This window comes from Nipponia nippon, unplaced genomic scaffold (assembly GCF_047370975.1).
Source record: "Nipponia nippon isolate SJK-2023a ecotype South Korea unplaced genomic scaffold, ASM4737097v1 scaffold_1, whole genome shotgun sequence".
NCBI lineage: Eukaryota > Metazoa > Chordata > Aves > Pelecaniformes > Threskiornithidae > Nipponia > Nipponia nippon.
The window spans coordinates 13,440,525-13,463,040 of NW_028262290.1; the positions used below are offsets into that span (position 1 = coordinate 13,440,525).

At 46.4% G+C, this 22,516-nt stretch overlaps 1 protein-coding gene across 7 annotated transcripts in view; it reads right to left on the reverse strand.

Annotated features, from left to right (window-relative positions):
• The window catches only part of ZHX2 (zinc fingers and homeoboxes 2), a 97,517-nt gene that overhangs the window by 56,803 nt on the left and 18,198 nt on the right, over positions 1-22,516 (reverse strand). For 3 of the 7 annotated variants that reach the window (XM_087746894.1, XM_087746902.1, XM_087746885.1), the window contains one exon: positions 8,103-8,174. The exons of 2 other annotated variants lie outside the window; for them this stretch is intronic. The gene's annotated coding sequence lies outside the window, so the exon portion shown is untranslated. Of the gene's footprint in view, positions 1-7,177; positions 7,295-8,102; positions 8,175-8,622; positions 8,661-22,516 lie in introns of those variants that run through there. 2 more of the 7 variants (XM_087746909.1, XM_087746926.1) reach the window with 2 other exon arrangements.

A 22,516-nucleotide genomic window follows, 5' to 3' on the forward strand; every position in this document is an offset into this window, starting at 1 on the left:
AGGGCAGATCTGACCATCTAGACCTGCTGACCATCTAGACCTGCCACCCATCACGGCACTCAGCAGCAATACGCAACAGGGATTCCCCAAATCGCTCACAGCCGGGTCTGCTCCACCACACAGGCTCCTGGCACGGCCATCCCTCCCCAACAGCCCTCTGCTCGCCTCCGCACCGCCTCCGCTCGGGAATGGCCGTGATCCTGACCTTCCCTGCTCTCCCATCTGCTCTACTGCCTGTATTTTGGCTATCGGCCACGTTTCTCTCACCCGTAACCTGGAGGCATTTCTCCTACACTCCAGCATGTAGCCCAAGCAAGATCACTATCCTGCAGCATTTTTCTCTGTATCCTTCTCAAAATTTTGCCGCAGAATGAAAATTCCAGGTAGAAACATTATTCTTCTGCCTTTTCACCACAATTCCCATTTCAGCAACTTAACCCTTCACCCTGTAATAGTCAAAACCATTGCTGCTCAGACCCCTACCCGTGCTAGTCACCATCACCAAACTCTTCCCACCTCCTCCCAGGGAGCAGGTCCACAGGCTCCCCTTGGTCAGGGTGTTCAGTTCAAACCTCTCAGCCCCCCTTGTCCCTCTGTAGTTGCCTGATCGTGTTCCTTAACGTAGCAGCGCTCGCCGCCTCCGCTCCACCAGCAATGCCAGCTTCATCCATCTGCTTTTCAGCTTCCCCCACAACAGTCACTGCCTGTCCCTCCACACTGCCCCACCGGCATGGCAGGGCCTCCTGCCATCCGTCTGCAAAGCCTGTCCTGGCTGCTGGCTTGCAAGCCTCACGGAGACCCACTTTTGCTATGAAACCAGTCAAATTTGATTTTTGCAGTACGGTTCAGTTCCTTACTGGTAGGAAACAGAAAGGATTGCTTCCCCGACCTCTCCAGGAACCAGCAGCTGACCCGAGTGGCTGTGAGCATGTGCTATTCCATGCTTGTCACTATCCACCCAGAGACTCTGCTCCCATCACAGTTCCTTGGATTCCTTGAGGTTGCCATCAGCTAGCAGAGGGGTTTAAACAGAGATCAAAAAACTTAGTGTACTGAGAAGCATAGGATGCAACTCAGAAGGATGCTTTTAAGAACTGCCTAACACACCCATACAATTTGCAATATTACAGCAGCAATAATATTATCACTATAATTTTGGTTGCAACAGTACACCTCCAGCACAAACACAAAGGAAAGCCTTAGCGCTCTTCCCGGCTTGCTAGAAGAGTTCAGGAAAATCTTTTGCACCTCAGTTTACATGCCTAGGGACTGGGTTTGCATCTCCCTCTGAGCTGTCCAACCCCAGACACCCATCCCTGAGCAACATGTGGCAGAGATCAGCTGTGCTGCTTTGCAAGGGGGACATGACACTACCTGACCAGAGCAGTGTAACGAGTGAGGACATCCTTCAGCCTGGGACGCCATTATGGACCACCTATAGAAATACGTATAGGAGATCTTTCATGCAGGATGGCACTTCTCCAGCCTAATTTTCCCTATGTAATTTATAGCTCAGAGTGACTGGGGGGAGACGGGCAACTCTGAGGGTTACACCTGTGACCTGCCTCAAACATCCCTCCTAAAGCAGGGTGAAACACCTCTGCAAACACTGCAGTCTCTCAGTTGATCCCAGAAGTGGTTAGACAGCTACTATAGAATAACTGCTTAACTTACAGGCAGCTGGGGTGAAACACATCCTAGTCCATCTCTCCAAGTCTACCTTTCTCCATTTATAAGATGGGATAACAGCACCATCCCAGACCCTGGGAGAGCGAGAGGCCAAGCACATCAATCCCAGGGACTTGGCGAGACACCTCAGTGATCTGTGATGGAGGTACATATAGTTTCAGACTCTTTGGCATGAGTCAAAACACTCAAAAGCCTTGCCTCTTCCCTCTGGAAATAAAGGTGTTATCTTCCAAATAAGGTTTCAGTACAATATTAAGGGATGCAATGTGAATAGAGACAAAACGTGCGATACTGAAGTTAATCACAGAAAATAGGGGCTGGGAGGGAATCCCATGAGAGCGACACATTTATTTCATTATTATATCACAGATGACATTAAGTATCCACTGAGTCCCTCAAGGCAGAATTCTTGCATAAAAAGCATCTCCATTTACCAAGCATGATAGAACCTGCAACTATTCTATAAATAAAGGGTATTTACAAAGAGAGCTGTTAAATATTTATTTTTCTCTGGAGACCTAACTCTCTGTTCATTTGCCTCTGTTGCAGAATCGTTCAGTATCAGGGAGCGGAGGAGCTCAACTAAAAAAAGACTAGGAACCAGTCCAGAGCCTGATCCGGACACAGCACCAGCCTCCTCTACAAGCTGGCGAGGGAAAAGCATCCAACCTGACACAGAGGGAACATGAAGCAAACAAAATGGGAATGATCTCATCCGGCAGGCAAAGGTAGAAGAAGGAATGCCAGCGACAAAGCAGCAATTAAATAAATACTATCATACCGGTCCGTCCTTACGGAGCTGGCTTGGCACTATATGTTAAAGAAGTGACAACCTTCAATTGTGAAGAGTAACTGCAGTTACTTACATTTGCTTTGTGTCTTGGGAACAAGCATACGTTTCTCACAACTAATGAATTAGTGATTTTTTTTTTTTCCCTCTTTTTTATTTTTTTTTTTCCCCGGAAGCTGACAGTTCTGGGAGGGGGGGAAAAAAAAACCCTAACCAAAAAAAAGCAGCTCTGAAATACACCTCACTGCTAACCCTTTGTAGTAGCAATTGTAATAGTTCTTACTCCAGCTTGCCAAAAGATGAGTTTTAATTAAATATTAAAAAGCTATTTGTTAAAATAATGTTGCCATAGCAACTAGAGAAAGCTAAAATACCCTGGCGTTTCTGACTCACAGCATATTAATCAACCACCAGCTATTATATAATGAGCACCCCCCTCCCCTGCAAGCGCCCGCGGGAGCTGCGGCACCGAATGCCTGAACCCGCAGCCCCCGAGCCGGGCAGCGCTCGCTGCCGGACTCTGCCCTCCACACGCTCGCTGCCTGCCCCTGGCTCAGGCAGGGCTGGGTAGTTATCCAGGCTCAGCCCAGGAATCACGTGCCCAAATATTTTGGGGAAGCCATACCGGAGCGCTCGGGGTCAGTACATCCTTCTGGGGCCACGAAGGGGGATGGTGCGGGGCAAGGGAGGTTTTGGCGAGGGGCGTGAGGATGGCAGCTCCCCGTGCGCCCGTGGCAGCAAGGGGCTTACGCGGCTCCTTCCCAGCGAGCCCTGACCACCCACCTCCAGCGCTTGTCTCGCAAATGTGGCGCTTGCACCACATCTATTTCTGTATAAAATTTTTTTTTAAGTTATTGGAATTATTTCTTGCAGCAGGTGCCTTCCTACCATCAGGCCAACTGTGCAAAACTCTGAAGGAGCAGAGATTAAACCTTGCAAGGGCAAACCGGCTCTGCCACTCACATGAAATAGCTTATTTTACAGACTTAATAAAAACAAAACAAAAAGAAACCCCCAAACCCCCACAAACTCCTCCCCCCTCCAATCACACCCCGTCCCCAACCAAGCTGGAAAGACCCTTCTGCACTCTCTGTCCGCGCACCATGAAGATGGCAACCTCAGCCATCCAGCAGTGAAAGCCAGCTGACCCCCGGCTGCTGCTGGCACTCGCTGCCAGCCCTTGGGAGGCTTTTCCCTGGGGACACAGCTTGCATTAGAGGCGGTGGGACTTCTCCCATTGCCTTCATCCATGCTGTGGCATCACCATGTAATCTGCAATGATGGGAATGGCTGCAGGAGGGAGTTGGGCAGTTGCAGTCCAGAGCCATGTTGGCATAGGGGAAGAAGACCGGGAGGGAGAAGTGTGGCTGCGTTGCTCAGATGGAGTTGGGGACAACCTTCCTCCCCCTCAATGACTCAAGTTTGTGCTTTTAACCCCGCCCCCCTCTTTTTTTTCCAACGGAAAATAAATACCTAACCACGTAGTTATTAACTGAAAGGAATGTGATGAATATTACAGCATTTGTATGCCAGCTTCAGTTTCCTACTGCTTTGTTTGGGTGTCACAGGCTGTGACTATGACAACCACAAGCAGTTATTCGACTGATGTCATTTGTGACATCATGCTTAATGGAAAAGGAAGAAGAGACACTACTAGAAATAATAAGATTGGAACAAAACCTGCTTTCGCCTCTTCAAGCATCATCAATTCCTGTCTACAGAGTAAGGTCCCGAAGGACCACCACGCTGGGGCTGCTGGAGAGCCAGGCAGCAGCAGTCCCGTCCTTACCAAAGGCTGGGCAGCGCTGAGCACTTGGGAAAACTTGCCCTCTTCCCTCCCCTTGGCTGCAGGACAAACTGCAAGTTTGCAGTCACACGGAAGAAATCTGCTCACCCCTTCCCGGCTGGGAACCACCGGCACAATCCAAAGCCTAAGCCTGGTTTCCAGGTCTAAGATGAAGGGAGCAATGGAGGCTTTTGGCTAAGCCTCACCTCTCCTGACTAAGTTTCTCCTGCTCTCCAACTAACTTCTCCGCCCCATCTCTATTCTTCAGTTACAGCAGTATTTTCCTCTCCTTTTTAAAAGTAAAACGCAGTCTGCCCAACATTTCCAGACGGTCGCCTGACCAAGCATGGGGGAAATACGCATTGATTTTTTCAGGAGTGCACTGTTTAGAGAGGTGGCTTTTCTGGTGACAGGTACAAGTGATGGTTTCAGCCTTTGAGGGCTGCCCCAGCTGGAGCCGAATCTCTCGCCCCACATAAGAGAAGGAGGCAGCACCACGGCCGCGTTTTGCAAAGCCATTACCGCACGTAGTGCTGGCACTCATAGGACACACTGCTGTCAGGGCATTTATTTGCTTTGACAGAAAATGTTTGCAAATTCACTGCTCAAGCTCCAAGTAACACACACACAAAAAAAACCCCAAAACACCACCAAACAAAACCCTGAAGCCCCCAAACCCATCTAAATCTTACCTGGTAGAGAACAGTCCAGTGCAACAAGTATCTCCTTTATAGTTAAATATCCAGAAGCCTTAACATAAACCAGTTAGTTTTTCCAAGTTACTTCTCCCCAAGTTTTTCCAACACATGAAAAGTGCTTCTCTGCCCTCTGTGCTCTCCTGCCGGACCTGCTGTGCCTCCGCAGCCCAACGCTGCAGCCTGCCCCAGACACCCCCCGACCTGCAGCCAACCCACCAACCTGTCCTCAGAGCAGCCACACCACCGTGACACAGCTGTAGATGCTTCTCCTTGAGCACAAACAACCTGAAGGAAACTCTCCTCCTGCATCTTCCCAGGGCTTGGTCCCCCATGAAGAGATGGCTCTGCTTTGCGCTGCCCAGAGAACAAAACCCCATCAGGGGGATCTTGCCCGTAAAAAAAAGAGGGTATTGCTGTTAAATAGCAGAAGAGAGATGCTGCCTTACAAAGGGGAGGTGAATTAAAGCCTAACAGGTAAAGCTACTGCCGCTCACAGCTCCCTGCCCTGTCTCTTTTCACTCATCAATGTCCCAAAGCCCACTGTCCCCAAGTGGCAGGAGCGCCCTAAACCAACACCATCCCTGACCGCTCATAACACAGCGCATCAGCACTTGGCCTAGGTTCCCTCTGCATGGGTGTCAATCGGAGCCATCCCGAACCACTGCTCCATCCCACACTGCCACCCCTCGCAGGGGACAGCACCTCTGGGAGCAGCCATTGGCAAGTTTCACCCTCTGGGGGCTGGGGGGAAAACAGAAAAAGGGAAATGGCAAAGCAGCCTCCTTTCCCCTCTCTCCATCAAATCTCTTGCTGAACACCTGGTCCCGAAACATTCTGCAGGACAATACTGGAAGGGGACGCAGAGAGCGGACGTACAGGAATTGAGCTCTTCCAGCTCTGGTTTCTCCCTGAGCTTCTGAGCAAGACATAGTTTCTTGGTCAGCATTGCCCTGCTGCAGCCATCTCATGCTCCCCAGTTCCTCACTCAGGCTTCTGGCATGCAGCCAGAGTGGTAGGAGACAGGTGAATAGGAATTTACAGTCTCCTTTCGCTGCTGAGCAACAACTGCATCTCGCTGCAATAATTTCAGAGCCACCTGAGACCATGCACAAGCTACCTGGGCAGCTTCCAAGCAGCCTGCTATTGTCTTCTCTCTCATCCTCTTTAACACAGCTATGATATATCAGAGGCACCCACGGACCGTGTGCCGCCCTCAGCATCACTGCTTTGCTTTGACTTAACAACAGACAACAGCTACCTTGGACTAGCGGTCCACCTTCGAAGAGCAGGAGCAGGTCCCTTTGTTTATTCCTTTTGTGGAAGCAACCACCACGGGGGTGCATTAGGACACAAATTCATTAGGACCACAGAAAGATTTGCCGAATTTCAACCCTACCTACTTAACAGAAAAACAAAAAAACAGGCAAACTTTGCTTTTGAGATGAGCAAAGAGCATTTCTAGCACATGGATATACTTTGAGAGACACAATATGCACACGTGGCATCTTCCTGCTGAATTTTCTTCACCTAAATCAGTATCTACTCTTCCCATCACTCCAAAGCCAACACAGCTGTAAAAAAAGAGGCCAGAGCCCATCCTGTGCAATGCTTTGTATGTGACTGACAAAAAATAAACCCCACAGCTGGATTAGCAGGTTTCATGTGACAGTTTAAACACCAAGGAGTTAAGAGGAAACGTTTGTGATTCAAAGGGAGAATATGAGCTATAGACCTTACTGAGGGACGATCAATACAAAACATCGTCATAATTTCACATCCCTTTTCTCCCAGTAACTGCACTCATTGCCAGTAACCTTCACAAAAGGCTGAAAGTAGGATTCCCTATTCAGTTTTTTTTGCTTACCAATTTCTGAATGCTTGTTAGGTATTTATTAAGGAATTTTTACCATGTCTTTACCAAACACTGATGGACTGGGTTCTCCCCTGTTAATAAAACATAGCCCTTTCTTTTTTCAGGCTGATTTCAATTTGGGGTTTTATTCTGCTCCAGCCCAAATAGATTTGTGTTGCTGTAACAGAAAACAGTCTGTAAGCCACTGAAATAAAAATGGAAACAAAACTCTGCTGATTTCCAAGTAACCATAGATTTCCATCACCATAAAACAGGGTAAAAATGGGACTGGAGTTGGGCTGATTTTAAAAACCTCAAAAAAACCCTCTTATTCAACCCCTCCACTAAGAAAATTTACTTACAGAAAAGCAGCAAACGCCCAGAACAATGGCATCCAAACCCCCAATCCAAATTTTAGCCCTGTTATCCAGCCTTGCACCAGCCCAGAGGAGCTGCCTCAGGAGCCCACGCTGTGCCAGGCACAGAACCAGGAGCTCCAGTCGGGGCTTGCCGAGGTCAGTCTAGTGCAGCCCCGGCTGGTCCACCTGGAGAGCTGCAAACCAGCCACAGCTGCTGGGAAATCACAGCCCAGACCCTTTAGCAATGCATAAGAAAAGGCCATAGTGCAGCTGCTTCTTAAATATATACTTTTATATATATATATTTTTTTTATATATATATATAAAAAAAAGCTCCTGGCTGAGCTGCTTTGGAGCAAGGGAGGGACCCAAACACGCAGGTGTCTCCCGTGGTATAAAGTTCCTCCAAAGTTATTTTACCAGATTAGGGAAGAGTTCAATATTAGATAGTTTTCTGTTTTGATGACAGGGCTGGGGTGCTGTGCACACACAGAAAAACAACCTCATAGCAAATCTGTGCTCTTCTCCCCTTTCGAACGATACAGGCTTTCTTCCTGAGGAACGCCTTGCCTCAACTCTCCAGCAGGATTTTGTCTTTCAATGGCTGGTAGAGCTTGGAAACAACAAACAAGCTTCAGATGGTGCTAACAGTCCATTCTGCTGACCATATTCTCAGTTAAATGTATTCATGTGGTTCATATCTGCAGCGAGATAATTATTCAGCCTATGTGGTAATACAATGCTGACTTTATTTTGTGGGTTGCAAAGAGGTGCCAAAGGCACACAACTGGTTCCAAAAGACTGGATCTGCTTGCTGTAAACATTTCTTAAAGTGTCTTTAAAAAAAACAACCTAAAAAAATTTCCTTCTGTTTGAGCAAGCTTGGGTTTCTCATTTAAAGGAAAACAGGAAAAAAAACCCTACTCACAGAACTGCATTTCTTACATCCTGGGAATTTCAGTATTTAAACCTCTCTGAAGGTGAGCAGAACTTCTGATACCTACAAAAGAGGGAAAAGCTATGTAAGTCAGGGGGAAAAAAAAAAGGAGAAAATAGCAGCTGTCCCTTCCACTCTCCGACTGGCAATTTAGTTTTTTCGCCAGCACCCTGGAATGCTGACTGACAGGAATTGCAGCAATTCCCTTTTCCAGTGACTACCACTGACAGATGCAGAATTTGAAAGATTTGGTGCTCCAGCCCTGTTACAGTAACACGATGAATGCTGGGGGCCTCTTGGGGAAAAAAAAAATCCACATTTCTTAGGCCAAGCAGACAGTGGAGAGCACTCACACACTGATCTCCAAAGATACCACTGCTGCGGTTCGGACTGGAAATACCCACAAAACATCTGCTGCAGCAGACATGTACCAGAACAAGCTCTATTGGGCTACTGGGAACTTCGACAAAATGACATCAAAATTGCCTTTCTCCTCTGTAAAGGGACTCACCTGCTGTGTCCCAAAGCTAAAGTTGGCTTTCCTCATTTTTGCTTTTTTTTTCCCCCTAAAGAAATGGGAGAGGAAGGTTTAGCTTCAGCAACTGCAAGAGCAGAACTGATATAAAAAATTTCCTCTTTGGCAGCGGCTGTGCACGTGTGCGTATACACACCTGAGAAACACCATGCCTGTGGGTCTGCAAAGAATAGGTAAAGAGAAAATAAATGGTCATAGGTTCTGAGTAAAAGAACTACATGCAGCAAAACACCCTGCTAGTCCCTCAAGAAAAGAGGTAGAAGCTTATCGATTGCTTCAGCAGCACCAAGAGCGCAACCTGCATTTTCAGCTCCAGCTGAAGTGTTTGAGTTTGAAACTTCACACTCTTGTTATCTAGCGAGAGGAAGGTCAGCTGGCAAACCCCAAAGAAATCACTTGGAGTCTTTTGCTCCTTCCCAGCAGGTTAGGAAGATATTTTTTTGCTTCTTCTCAAAGGAAGATACGATTTGATTTTCTGAAAGAGCATCATGGCTACTGGAGGAGCTGGGAGGCCAGAGGCTGTTATACAACCAAAACCATTTTTTAAGAGCTTAGAATAGAAAAAGCTGCATGTTTATTCATAGATAAAAGGGAAGCTGCTTCCCGCTTTGCTCCATCTCGGAGTAAGGCAAAAAAATGCTAGTTTCACTGAATTGTAAAAGAGAAATAAACATACAGGATAGCTGCAGATTTTGCGCTATTTACACCTCCACCCCTTTTTGGACTTGGCAGGCTGCCTTCTGCTGCCCTTCCTCCCTCTTTTGGGTCAAATTCCCCGTTCTCCCATCGTAGGCCGAAAGCCCGGGGCCAAGCAGTTTCTATATTTAATGGGCTTAGTCCAGTTATCTTACATCGAATCCACTATCTGAAATTTTATATTTTTAGTGCTATGTCCAATGTGTAAAAGTGACCCTACATTTTGCCAACAAGGACGAAAACCACCCCTATGAATAAAACGCTTTTAAAGAACAATAAAATTGCCTATAATGCAACACAGCCCTGTCTTTCCCCCAATCTCTAACCTCTGCTTAGAAAGTTCATTAAAATAAATACATATGTATGGTGCCATTGCTTCTTAGGACTGTATAATGAGCCTCACAATTTTTGGTGCTTTTCCTAAAGACTCAGCTGGTGAAATTTCTGCAAGGACCCCCACTTTGGGGAACATAAAGCAGGAAGAAATCTCCAGGGTTATTACATCCCTTGCTGTTGCACTCATCCCGCACAATCCTCTTCAGAAAGTATGCAAAAAGTTTCTACCCCTTGTGGCTACAAGAATATGATTTGGGTTTAACATAACAGCTCAGAAACAAGTTGGTAATATATATATACACATACATATTTCAGATCTTTTAAACAATTTCATGGTTCTGGGAGATCTGCTACTGCTTTTGAAAGCCTGGAGTTAGGCAATAGAGAACTGAAGGAGTCACACACATGTTTTATACAGAAATGCCAATTTTTTTGCAACAGGTAGGTAATTATGAATGAAAAGAAAATGGGTCTTGCCCAAGTTTGTTTGTCCTGAGCATCCCTGCGTGGGCAGCACTTGAGCAGCCTCCCGCGAGGGCACGCTTACTCCAAGCCACCTGAAGGCAGGGGAAGCAGCTCTCCTTGGCACAAATGCATCACTTCCCTGAAATGCATCACAACTCCAGGATCACGCAGATTCAGACCAGACCTCTCCACTCCACAGGAGGGCATTCATGCAGGCATCACGTCCTCACCTGCATGAGCCATGCCATGTAAACACCCCCACAGTCACGGACAGGAGCTGGGGAGATTTGTATCTACTGGCTCCCGCGCAGTGTCCTGCTGAGCACACGTATGAAACAGGTGACGGTGATTTATGAGTTACCACTCACCCCCTGCTTCACAGGAATTGCCCGTGTGTGTGCACGTAGCCCAGAGCACGCAGAGGATAACTCCAGCTACCCCAGCCATCCTTCATTCTCCACACACCAAGCAGGAGACTCAGCCACCAGCTGCTTCATTATTCTAGAAGCTTTCCAAAAAAAGTAACATCTTATGGCAAAACAAAACAAAACAAACAAACAGACTTTTAAAGCACTTTTAAAAAGTATGTAACTTGATAAACACCAGCACTCCGCACAGTTTCTGCAACTCAAACACTACTGCACTAACCACTTGAAAATGGGATTATTTTGCTTTGTTTGCCATGAAAATTTCTCACAAAAAACAGATCGTTGAGATATCTTTAGTGAGCGAAAATGTAAATCTCGAGCTTCTGTTAGGGCAGGGAAGAGAAATAACGGTACTTTTTAGATGCTTGACAGAAAAGTTCCTTTGAGACTCTCTCAACCTACGGAAATGATCAATTTTGCAAAAGAACATTTTACAGAGAAAAATGGAGTTCGGAGCTCTGAAAGCGCTTGTTTTCCCTAGCTGTCCTCAAGACGAAGAAAAATAAAAGCCAGACTCCTCCCAACCTCTGTTCCTGAAAGATGCCCACTTGATGGCTTAAACCCTGCTGCCGGTCAGCTGAAAGCATCGCCATGGAGCAGGTCGTGCCTGTAACACCAACCCTCTGCAGCCCCACGAGGCTTTGGTGCCTCCCCCCGGCACTGCCGGTGACCCATCCCCATCGCCCGACTGCCCCAACGCCCAAAATGTGGTGGGACAGACAATAGGTTGGGGCCACTTTTCCTTCATCAACCTAATGAGCCCTGGGACGCTGCTTTCCTCTGCTGCTGGCTCAGCGAGGCAGGAATACGGTGAGGCTGGGGTGCAGGCTCGTCCCCGCTCCTCACCCCTCGGTGTTTGTATCGTGCTAGATTTCCCTAAAAACTGCCATGATCAAAATTACCACCTTAGCGATCTGAATTACTTCTAACGCTAGGCTAGAAATGCCTTCTATCGCATTAAATATGCACAGCTGTGTCGGAAATGGGGGGTTTGCAGCCTGGAGATTGCAGACTGTTATTATGGCATGATTAGCAGATATAAGCGTTCCTGAAAGTCGTCTGTATCCACACATTGAAACTCCCAGTTATCCCAGCGGATCCCGAGCGACCCAGATGCCGGTCCGGTCCTCGTTAAACATTCACCAAACCTGGCAGACTTCAGCACAAGGGAGTAACGTGCTCATGAGCATCCTTCACTTCAACACCTTTTTATGAAGCTAATAAAATTAACCCATCCTTGCCCCCATCTCTAAGACAAACGCAGAGAACACAATCCAGAGTTTCCATCAAATACCTAAATACACAGTGAAAAAGCCATTAAAAACCCCCAAAGTGCCTTGATGTCTCTGCATAAGCACACGCACACCGTGCGGGCAGTGATCCTCAGAGAGGCCCAGGGATATCCCCCGCACCTCTCCATCCCCAGCGTTCTTACCCCTACCCCCCCTTGGCGCTCCGCTGCCTTTCTCCAGCCTTTTGAACGAAGCCGAAATGGAGACAGCTATTTCCACCCCACAGCAGCTGTGCTCCCTGGGAAAACCACCAGCTGACCTGGAAAACACAGGGAAACAGACAAAAAGAGGGAGACCAGGGGCTCCACAGCCTCTGAAAATATAATGGTGGGAGGAAGGGGAGGCCGGGACTGGGAAGGCTGCCTGCAGCTCCTGGCGCTGCGCAGGCAGGGTAGGAGGCTCCTGCCAAGGGTCGCCTTCTCCACCTCAGCAGCGTGACAACTGTTCACATGAGGTCTTAATCCACGCTGTGCCATTTGCAGGTACCCGTGAGCAGAAACTGTCCCAGGGAGTCACTCTAAAGCCACGGCACGCTGCAGCTCTGCAGCCTTTGCTTCCCCCAGGAAAACATCTATAAACCACAGGAATGGACCAAGCCCCTATTTGCAAGGCCTTCTTAATGTTACCAGCTGTTTTTGGAAATATGCAGAAGCATAAAAATAAGTAAAGAGCAAATAACAGCAAAGTAAGAGTAAGTAAGAGCAAAAGCAAATAAGCTGTCTTGAAAAAAGAATAAAGGAAAAAGTTTCCTAGGTTTAAGCAGATTTTCACTGTTACTGCAGCGCTGCCACAGAAACTATTCCCCTTCTCTTACAGCTTTGTAAGATTTCAGAAAACATGCTCTCTATCAGGATAAAACCAATCTTCTTACATCCTGCCAGGGAGAACCATGAGAGTGATGCTCCAGGCAGCGGACGGCTGAGCCAGACAGCCCAGGTAGCTGCCGTGGCTGCCTTTGGCTGACCGCTGCCCCCAGGGGACTGCTCCGACCCCTCGGCCGCAGGCTGCCTGGGGCCAAGACGTGCCCGTCCATAGTTTTACTTGAAGCCAGTAAGAAGACGTGGTTTGGCTGCTGGCAGCAGCTGTGGCTGGCAGCAGCTGCGGCTGGCCTCAGCTGCAAGGTGAGGCAGGGGCTGGCAAGGGTCCTCGGCTGGCTTCCCTGGCACTGGACAGACAGACGGACCACAGCTCTCTGCCACTTCTCATCTTAAAAAATATGCAAACAACCAACAACATTAACCCCCACGGCCCCAGTGCGGGGGGATGATCCCCCACATCCCCAGTGCGGGGGGATGATCCCCCACATCTCTGCTTAGGTCGTACAGCCTTTCTGCACCTCACTTTCCGTTGTTAAGCCTAGTTCATCGGGAACCAGAGCACTGAACCAAAATGAAAGAGAATGGGAAAGCATTGCTCAAAGCGGATTATATTTACTTTTCAGCACGTCCCCCAGCTGCAGATGTCAGCACAGAGAAAGGTATATTACTTTCCTTCCTACCTCCTTAACTGTTCCTAGTTTCCTTCAACAAATCAAAGTGTTTTCTTGAAGGGTGAGAAATTTCAGTCTCATATACTATTTTAAATTGGCAGCAAGGGCCTTAAAACAAGGAGAAGAATGTTTGATCGTGTAAGAAAATTCAAACAGAGAAAGAGCAATGTCCTGTAGGGTTCTGGCCAACAGAAAGTTCATCATTAATTTATTTGGCTTTTAGTAGAGTTAAACTATTCCACATTATTCCTCTTAAACCTCGCATTTCAGACTGTCACCCTCTGGTTAGTTACCCACTTGCCCATAGTAATAAACGTGTTGGAAAACAGTTGTCAGTCCCTCCTCTGCCAGAACCATGATTGATAACTGTTTTCCAACACAGCGGTTGCTACAGAAGCACTGTTGTAGGACGCTTTTGCTGTCCAACATACATATAGCAAAAACTTATTTTTAAACAACCGAGCTGCAGACTGTTCATCTGCTAATTAATTTTCAACACCACAGGATGTCCAGTCCCTGTGTTCAGATCCATCCAGGTGTCATCATACAAATTTGCTGAAGAGACGTGGTGTACGTTGTATACAGGGGACACAGACAAGAATCACACGTTCCTTCCTCTCCCCGCCAAACACCCAAGCTCGTAACAACAGCAGTGCCATACAGGAAAAGACCAACAGAGAGAGAGAACTGAAGCGAACGCAATACAAAAACATGCTAACCCACATCAGTCCCTAGGTCTAAATGCATGTGCCAATCTGGAAAGGATGAGGGTCATCATTTGAGACTGCCTTTAAGGGGCACCATGCAGGCAGGTACAGCAAATGATGTGAGCAGCAGCCCATCAGCATCGCTTCACATGTACACAATGCTATTTAACCTAGACTGCAGCCAGAAACATCACTAGCTATTTTCACCCCTTAGATCCACTGTCAGAGTGACACAATTTAAAGCCTCCCAGTACCGCTGTTAGGTTTGGCCCGGTCTCTCCAGTTTCAGCCTGATTTCCTTACCACATGACACAGCCCAACAGCAGACACTCTTTTCTCCTGCTTTTAATTCATTCCCTCTTTTGTCTCCCTCAACCCCCAAGCTGAAAAGAAAAAAAACCCAACTTAAAAGGAAAAAAAAAAAAAAGACTGATCAAGGCCAGCCAGTGACTACATTTTGCTGTTATAAAAATAAATACAAGAGGAAGGGGTTTCCCTTTTCCGGCTGTTTAGACCATTCCTACTTTTGGCTGTAAGCACCGACGTGTTTGCAAATTCCTGCCAAACACAGCAGCCGTCAGTGCAAAAGTGGTACAAGAAATGAAATGATCACAGGGTGTAAATATAAAGCAAGAAATCACTTCACTCCATTGAAATAATGGTGTTTGTGCTCCATTTGCTCCTGAAGACCAGCGCCGTTAGGTGTTATTGACTCTCTTATTTTCAGTAAGACCATCCATGTGTCTATATCTGGAAAGTTAAGTGAGATACACTTGGGTCAGCAGCCCCTACATTCGTGCCAGGTGACCTACTTTCAGCGACAAGTAATCGAGGAGCCACAACAAGACCGTAGGAAAGGTTGCCTGGAGTCCCCTACATGTTACTGTATGGTCCTGCTTGGTGCTGAGCTTCATCCATTCTCCTTACCATAAACTCCTGGAGCAGCCTGTTTGAGGCGAGCATCTCCTCGGGCATGTGCCTGCCTGCTGCACTTGCTCCCTGGCTGCACAGCTCCAGTGCCAGCACTTCAGTCCCTGCCGTGCTCCAGCAAACGCAGCCAAAAGGGGAAAGTCTGCATACGCTGAGCACTGAAAAACAGCATCTGACCCCGAGGACTGGAAAGGCTTGTGGAAATCCCCATGAAGCAGTTGCTTTTGTAGCCTTTTCTCCCCATCCTGGGGATAGCCAGCACAGCCTGGGCACTGTGTCTGCTTATTCTGTTAAGAATCAGTAACTTTGGGCCCGTCCTTCCCCTCCAGCTAGACTTTTTTTTTAAGGCCAAGAATACAAAGGGATGGAACAAAACTTTCTCCTTACAGCCTGCCAGTCTCGTGGTCCCACAAATCTGTCCTATCGATTTATCACCTTCACTGTGGCTATGCCTGCATTGAACACTGATTTTTTACCCCTCTGGGTCCACAGCCCTAAACAGCCTGGGATGTTTTTGGAAGCCAAAGCAAGACAGGTTCGAACACTGAATGTCTGATTCCCACAGATCTAAGTGCTGTATTTGAATTAAATTAAGATTTGGATCCTACAAATCTACAAATTTCCTACAAAATTTGGAATACGTCTGTAGCAGCAGATGCTTTTTACAGCTTTCTACCTGATTCAGGATCCACGGCATAATCACATTTCTGAGAACGAATCCCGCTACTGTTTGGATACACCTTTGCCACTCACTCCAGTAGGAGCAGGTTTGAACCAAGGAAGACAAAGTGCAATTCACATCCTACTGTGAAGAGCTGTTTAGGAGAAATGCACTTTCACCCTTTAAAAACCAGACAAAACCAGATTTCACACAAAATTTATCCCATCCTTTCACATAACCAGTAACATGACATTAATTTCTTCCATCTCACAATATATATAATGAGGGGGAAAAAAAAAGGTACACGTGTACACCTCTTTCTCCAGTGCTCCTTGTTATTCTTCCAGAACAATTCTTCAAAGCTGCTGAGATCACTGTATGTTACCTCCTTTTTGAAGGATCAGATACATTGCATCAAAAAGCATGCAGGAAAAGTTCTAGGGCATGAAACCAATTTTTGCGCACTTTTATCTGGGTCAGCTTTTCTATTGATTCTGCAAATACCGTATCATTTTTTAAAGCTAAGGTTTTTTTAGTTTAAAAAGAAGAAAAAGAGAACATCAGAACTTAAGTCAAACATCCATCTGAGCCAAGGATTAGTTTTGTTGGGTGACTCCAAATCAAAAAGGTAGATTTTTTTTATAATAAAGTCTAACTCACAGTGAAAGAGCATCTGGATTGATTTCTAAATTCCGTAAATGCCCTCTTCCTACACTGCTTCTGTTTTTATTAAATACTATTTAATGTCTTTGCTGTTAGGTGTACAAAACTTAGACAGCTGACAACATCTAGGAAAGCTTACGTGAGACAAACACATTAAAAACACTCACACACATGTTTTACCATTAATTCATCCCTCCCTTTCTCTGCCCCTCTGCCAAGTTTTCCTCCATGGTTATGAACTCTTTGGCACAGCCTCCAGCTTTGCTTTATGTCGTTTCATCAACCCAATGTGTGTCTTGAGGCGCTCTGAAATAGAATAATAAATAAGAACTGGCCTCCCGTGACAAAAGGCTGGATCCTGTTTTAGGAGGAGGTGACTTGCTGCAGACATCTTGAAAGTCTCATATCAACTTCATCTGTACACACAGGTGGGAAATGGAGAAAGGACACTTCTAGGATGATGCTTATGAACAGGTGACTGTTTGTAGTAGGAGTGACTCAGAAAATTTGCTTGCAACTCCAGATGACAGCAGAAAAAAATATATAAAGTAGTTGGGAATTCTGATTAACTTCTGCTGAAAACAAAGAGCTCTCAAGGTGCAAACAACTGGCTCTCACGTGCTTTTCCAGGATAGAGTCCTTACTTCTGAGAGATTCTTTTTGCATATTTTGGTGGTAGTGTGATGCTGGGAATAAAAACATGTTGCCCAAGAGCCTGAATAGCAAGTGTGCTTCTGCTGGAAGGTGGGCGCCCGCTTTGGCAAGACCTCGTTTCGCAGGGACCCACGCACGCAGGGCCATTTGCACATGCACTTCCGAGTCAGAGATCGAGAGGGGTCTGGCTAAGCCGAGCATTTCTTTTCTGTCAGGACGGATCCCTCAGCCTTTTTATATTCCATTTTCCCAGTCTGGAGAGCTGGGATGGAAAGATGAGTAATCGTTTACACCACACCAGTTGTGTAACACAAACAAAACGCCCAGCCTAACAGCTTAACAATTTCTGATATGCAAATGATTAAACCCCAACACTTTCTCGCCATGATTTTACCCAATTAAGCCTTGTCTTCGTTAGGGACACCATGCCAGTCCTGCACTAGGTCTCCAGTGTTGCACATCTATAACCAAAGAGCCGCAGAGAAGTGAGCGGCCCTCACAGCGGCAGGGCCGGAGGTCCCCTCGCCCGAGGGTGACCCTCCTTCCAGCACCCCATCACACCGTACCCCATCCACGGCTGAAGTGCAGTTCTTAATATACTTCTAATTGCAAGAATTATTGCTATATTACACCCCGACTTCTCTCCTCCTCCTGAATTAACTGGTTGCTCGGAGCTTTGCAACCTTTCAAAGAAAATGCCTTGAAAAGTAAGGTTGGGGAGGCTCACATTAAATAGGGAAATGAAAACGCGCTGCTAGCTACCCCGAAAACTAGGCCAGGCTTCTCTCGACCAAATCTCCAGGTATCTCTAAGGCAGTAACAGTTGGCACGATTCTTAAAATACGCACAGGCTGATTAAAGGCTGGCATTCAGTGCTCACTACACTTAAAGCATTAGCGGTCAATTTTAAAATCAGACAGACACAATGATTTTTGAAAGAAACCTTCTCCAAACAGAGGGCTGCACGCTGAACCCCCTCCCTGGCTTGCTCTCTCACCTCAAAAAACACCGAGAGGTCACCTTGGGAAAGCCAAACTTGGTACCAACACCTTGGATGTTGGTCCAAATTCAAACCAGTGGCTGCTTCAGCACCGAAGCGGGGTTGCAAACCCCAACTTTCCAGGGCTCCTGCCCGCCAGCCGCCATACTGCTCCTTCCTCAGGGGCTGGCCTGCAGCCCCGGCCTTGCTGGGAGATGTGGCGCGGACGGCAGAGGGGAAAGTGGAGGGCTAAGCAGGGACAACGGCCGATGGATCTCCCTGCCAGAGGAGGCAACTGCAGAGCAGATTTTAACACAAACACGTATCTCACCTGAACGGGACACTTCCAATGGGGGAATGAGTTTTTCCCTGTGCGCCACATCCCAGGCCCTCTCCTTCATGCGCTCCCCTCACGTCGAAAAAGCTTCGTCAGGGGAGAGGAGCCGAGCTCTGCCCGCCCTCCTCGCTCCCGTGAGTGACCATGAAAAGCAGGACTGAGGAAGCGGCAAGCACCTTCCCCTCCTCTCCCTCGCACCAGGGGGAAATGAGGGCTGCTTTCCTTCAGCTGCCTGCCCCACCTTCCCATCAAGTATCAGAGCACCCCCCGCCATAATGAATTTAATAGCGAAAGCGTTTTCATCCTCTTATTATGGATGAGGTAAAGCAAGACTGATAGATTGGATTTATTTATGTTATTTCAGTTTAAATTAAGGCTGAGGCTTCGCAAGATTGCAAATCTGGCTTTGTCACGCCCATTACTTGACTGAGACCACCACGTCCCCGCAGTGCAAAGCCACCAGGTCACCCTGTACTGCCACTCCCCCCACACCCTCTGACGTGCCTTTCAGCCTGCTCACTAACACCTCCTAATTTAAATATTTAGGCCACTTTGCAACAAACGTAAATGATTTTGTGTCTGTGCTCTTGCACGTGGACTTCAATAAACAGGTTTTGGCCACCCATCCCACGGCAGGCTGTAATACGTGGGGCAGTTTATCCTCTTCGACAGAGCTATCAGGCAAATGGGTTAATGTACGAATATGCTGAACCTGAACGGACTCTCTCAAGCTGGATTCAGAAATGACTACGGGCAAATGTACTTAGAGGCCACCGGAGAAAGTGACTGGCAATGCTCAGATTTATATAGAATCATAGAACAGTTTGGGTTGGAAAGGACCTTTAAAGGTCATCTAGTCCAACCTCCAACATATATACAACCTCTCAATGAGGGAAACGGTGGCTTTGAAGTATCTCGTATAGAGCAAATTAAGTAAACACCGGTAAATAAAGCTCAGCAACCCTCCAAACCCAGGCAGGGTAGTTATGGCTCTCTTTAGCCTGTCCTTCGTGTATCTGCAAAGCAGTCTGTGGAACAGGTTGTAACTTTGCCACTCGATTTCTTTCCTTTGCGGCACTTTATGACAAATTCCAAATAACTGGGAAGCAGCACAGCAACATCAACCAGAACATCCTCCACTCTCCAAAGGCAAACTGCACAGCTTGGCTTTAATTTGTATTTATATGCTTGCATTTTCCAGATTAAATGTGTGGTCTAAGCAGAAACCTCAGCCATAGTCTCCACTGCCTTTATCCAAACTCAGCCATGAGCTCTCACATGTCCCACTGAAACAACCAGGACCCCACTTGGGCCCCAAAATCCCTTTTATTTAGAACACTTTGCCTTACAAGGACCTCTGTAATGCTCTGTTCAAAGACGAACAGCGCTCAGCAATCTTATTCTTGATGGAAGCTGTATTTAAAATGTTCTTCTACTGTCCTCAGTGGGGTTTCACATTTTGCATGTGTGGTGTGACAAAGCAGACATCATCTGCAAGAAGCTAGAAATCGACTGCACAACACTACCCTAAATCTAGAGCATCCACGGACCAAATTCGTCCCCTAGAATCAAGATGCTCAAATCTCCTCTGCTGCTAAAATAAAGGCAGATTTGGGTCCTGGAAGCTTAAGGTCACTCCTCAGTTTGCAGCAGAGCCTAACTAGAGATCTGTCAAGTTTCTAGACTGCACCTCAAATAGCCTTGTCAAGTCGTACAATTGGCAAGAAGCAGCCAAGGCAGGGTTTTATTGTCAGGGAATGTAAACAAATAGCAGGCACTGCTGCTCATCTATCTCAGGTTGGTGCATATAATTTTAATTAAAGCATTTATGTAAATACAGATGCAAATTAGGTTCAGTATAGCATCTGGCAAATTACTATCAGAGCCCTGAGGCTACTGGCAAATTATCAGCATGAGCTTTCATGATGTGAAGGTACCAAATCCAGTCTTGGTCCAGACGCTGCATATTTTATTTGGCTTAAATTGGCAGTAAACCACCATATTGGTACATACATAAGAAGTTAAACAGTCTTCCATTTGAAAAAGACCTCTTAGTAGGTAAACCAACATCACTAAAATCCGTCCTTTAGACAGCCTATGCTTAGCAAGAAAAAAAACCCTTTTGCATTTCTGCAACACCTATCAAAGGAACTCAAAGCGCCTCTGAAATGTTAATTAATCCATACTCTCCCCAAGGGAGATCTATTTTAAAGATGGTTATATGGAGTCTGCATTCATCTCTCATTTGCCAAAGGCTCACAGGAGGGAAAGCCACAGAGATCGAATCTGGACCTAGGAGCCTTGATTCCCTGCTCCTCCATGTTTGCATCACAAGACCTCCCTCCCCAAAAATCACAAGAACTCGCTCACACCAAAGAGGTGTGAACCTCTTTGGCCTAGATATCACTGCCTCAAAGTAGCATTAACTTCAAAACCTTGTTAAAACTGCAAAGGCGATTACATGGCAAGAAAAATAAGGGAAAACAAATCACACGGGGAGAAAAAATGCACAACTTTTGAAAATTGAAGGAATCTTCAGATCATGCGGAAAGGATCTTATCTTTGGAAAATGGAAAGGTATGGCCAAGATAATGTTTACAGCAATATCAGCATCAACTTCTGCTGATTATTCCTCCCCTCAAGGTGCACTTCCATCTTGTGGGCCTTGCAAGTGGAGATCAATTCTCCTTCCTTCAGAACCCTCCATTAAGACGAACGCTTAGAAAGAGGCAATAGCTCCTAAGGCTTAAGAGCACACTTAACTTGATCAACATCAATGACGCTTAAGCACATGCTTAACATTTTCCCTGCAATACCCTTGCAAATTTCCCAGGGTATGAATTTCCCACCGGCACTGAATGAAGTGAAATCACATTTCCAATTTATTCAGAATGGATGCAGAAGTTGACTGGAAACAATTGTTATTACTGGTGACGAAGAACAGGAGAAGGAAACGCAGTAAGGTTTGGAGTCACATGGGTACACTGACAGTGTGACAAAATGTGACACATACATGACATATCATTACTATGACAACATTGTTTGGAAGACATGTGTAGCCAGCATTTTGTAAGCACATGGTCATATACTGGCCCTTTCCTGTGCTCAAAATTAAAAACAAAACAGAGGGGCAGGAGCTAAAAGCATCAAGCCACAGCCTGGCCTGTTTGCATTCCTTTGCCCTGATATCAGTTATAATGACTGCACATTCATTTAAATGCTTTGCTTATTGACTTGTTTGTTTTATTTGTCTTTAGCACTTTGGTTCCAAAAAAAAAAAAAAAACCCACAATAAAAAGGTAAAAATAGCAAGTGTTGTTTTTGAATGTTGGGATGCCGGTGTGAATTCCTACAGTAATGGTAAGTTCCCAGCTTCAGGGAGAGCGTGGATGAGGGGAAACGGGGAATGGAGATGTAATTAAGGACATTACACTGAGGTCCCATCTCCTGTGATCTACTGGAACAGGCTAAACATGAGAGCTTCATGCCCTGGGAAGCCAGGCATCCCTGCTCTCCACAGCTATGAAGAGAATTGGCATATATACATAGGAAACTTGCTAGAGAGCAGTAACATTCAGGCTCAGCTCCTCCACAGCATGTATGCATCTTGACTGTACCCTGCTCTAGCAAAATAATTTTCTGGGTCCCCTTTGCAGGATGAAAAAATGCCAAGTTTCATTGGCGGGGGGGGGAAGACTGTTAGAAAAGATGAGACGCTTCCCATTTTTATTTTGGGAGAAAATCAAGCCAAATCACAGCCTTGCCACATATTCGTTTCAAGTCAGAACCCACATTCCTCATGGAGGCCAAGTTGGTGATCTTGATGCTTTCTTGTAGATAATCACATCTCAATAGACTTTTTATCTGATCTGAGACTTAATTGGGCAATTCCAATAGACTGAACTGTGCACTAGCTGTGCCAAAGGCAGTAAGTATTTTAAACATAGAAGCAAACAGATAAATAAGAGACTTGCAGGTCTGACAGGGCCTTTGCCATCCGTTGCACTCAGCTGGCACATCCTTAGGGACGTGTTTGGAAATTGGTGCATCCTACACCGTACTGAGAAGCTGAGTTATTCAGGTAGCAACTCATAACCCAGGGACAACGGTACACCAAAGGAAAAGGAGAGGCAAGAGGGTATGATCCTAGCCAGGCTATGGCAGAGGAGGTTTTAATCCTCTGCCTGAACTTGTGTAAATTGGTTTTATTCCTCAGTGCTTCTACACCTAATT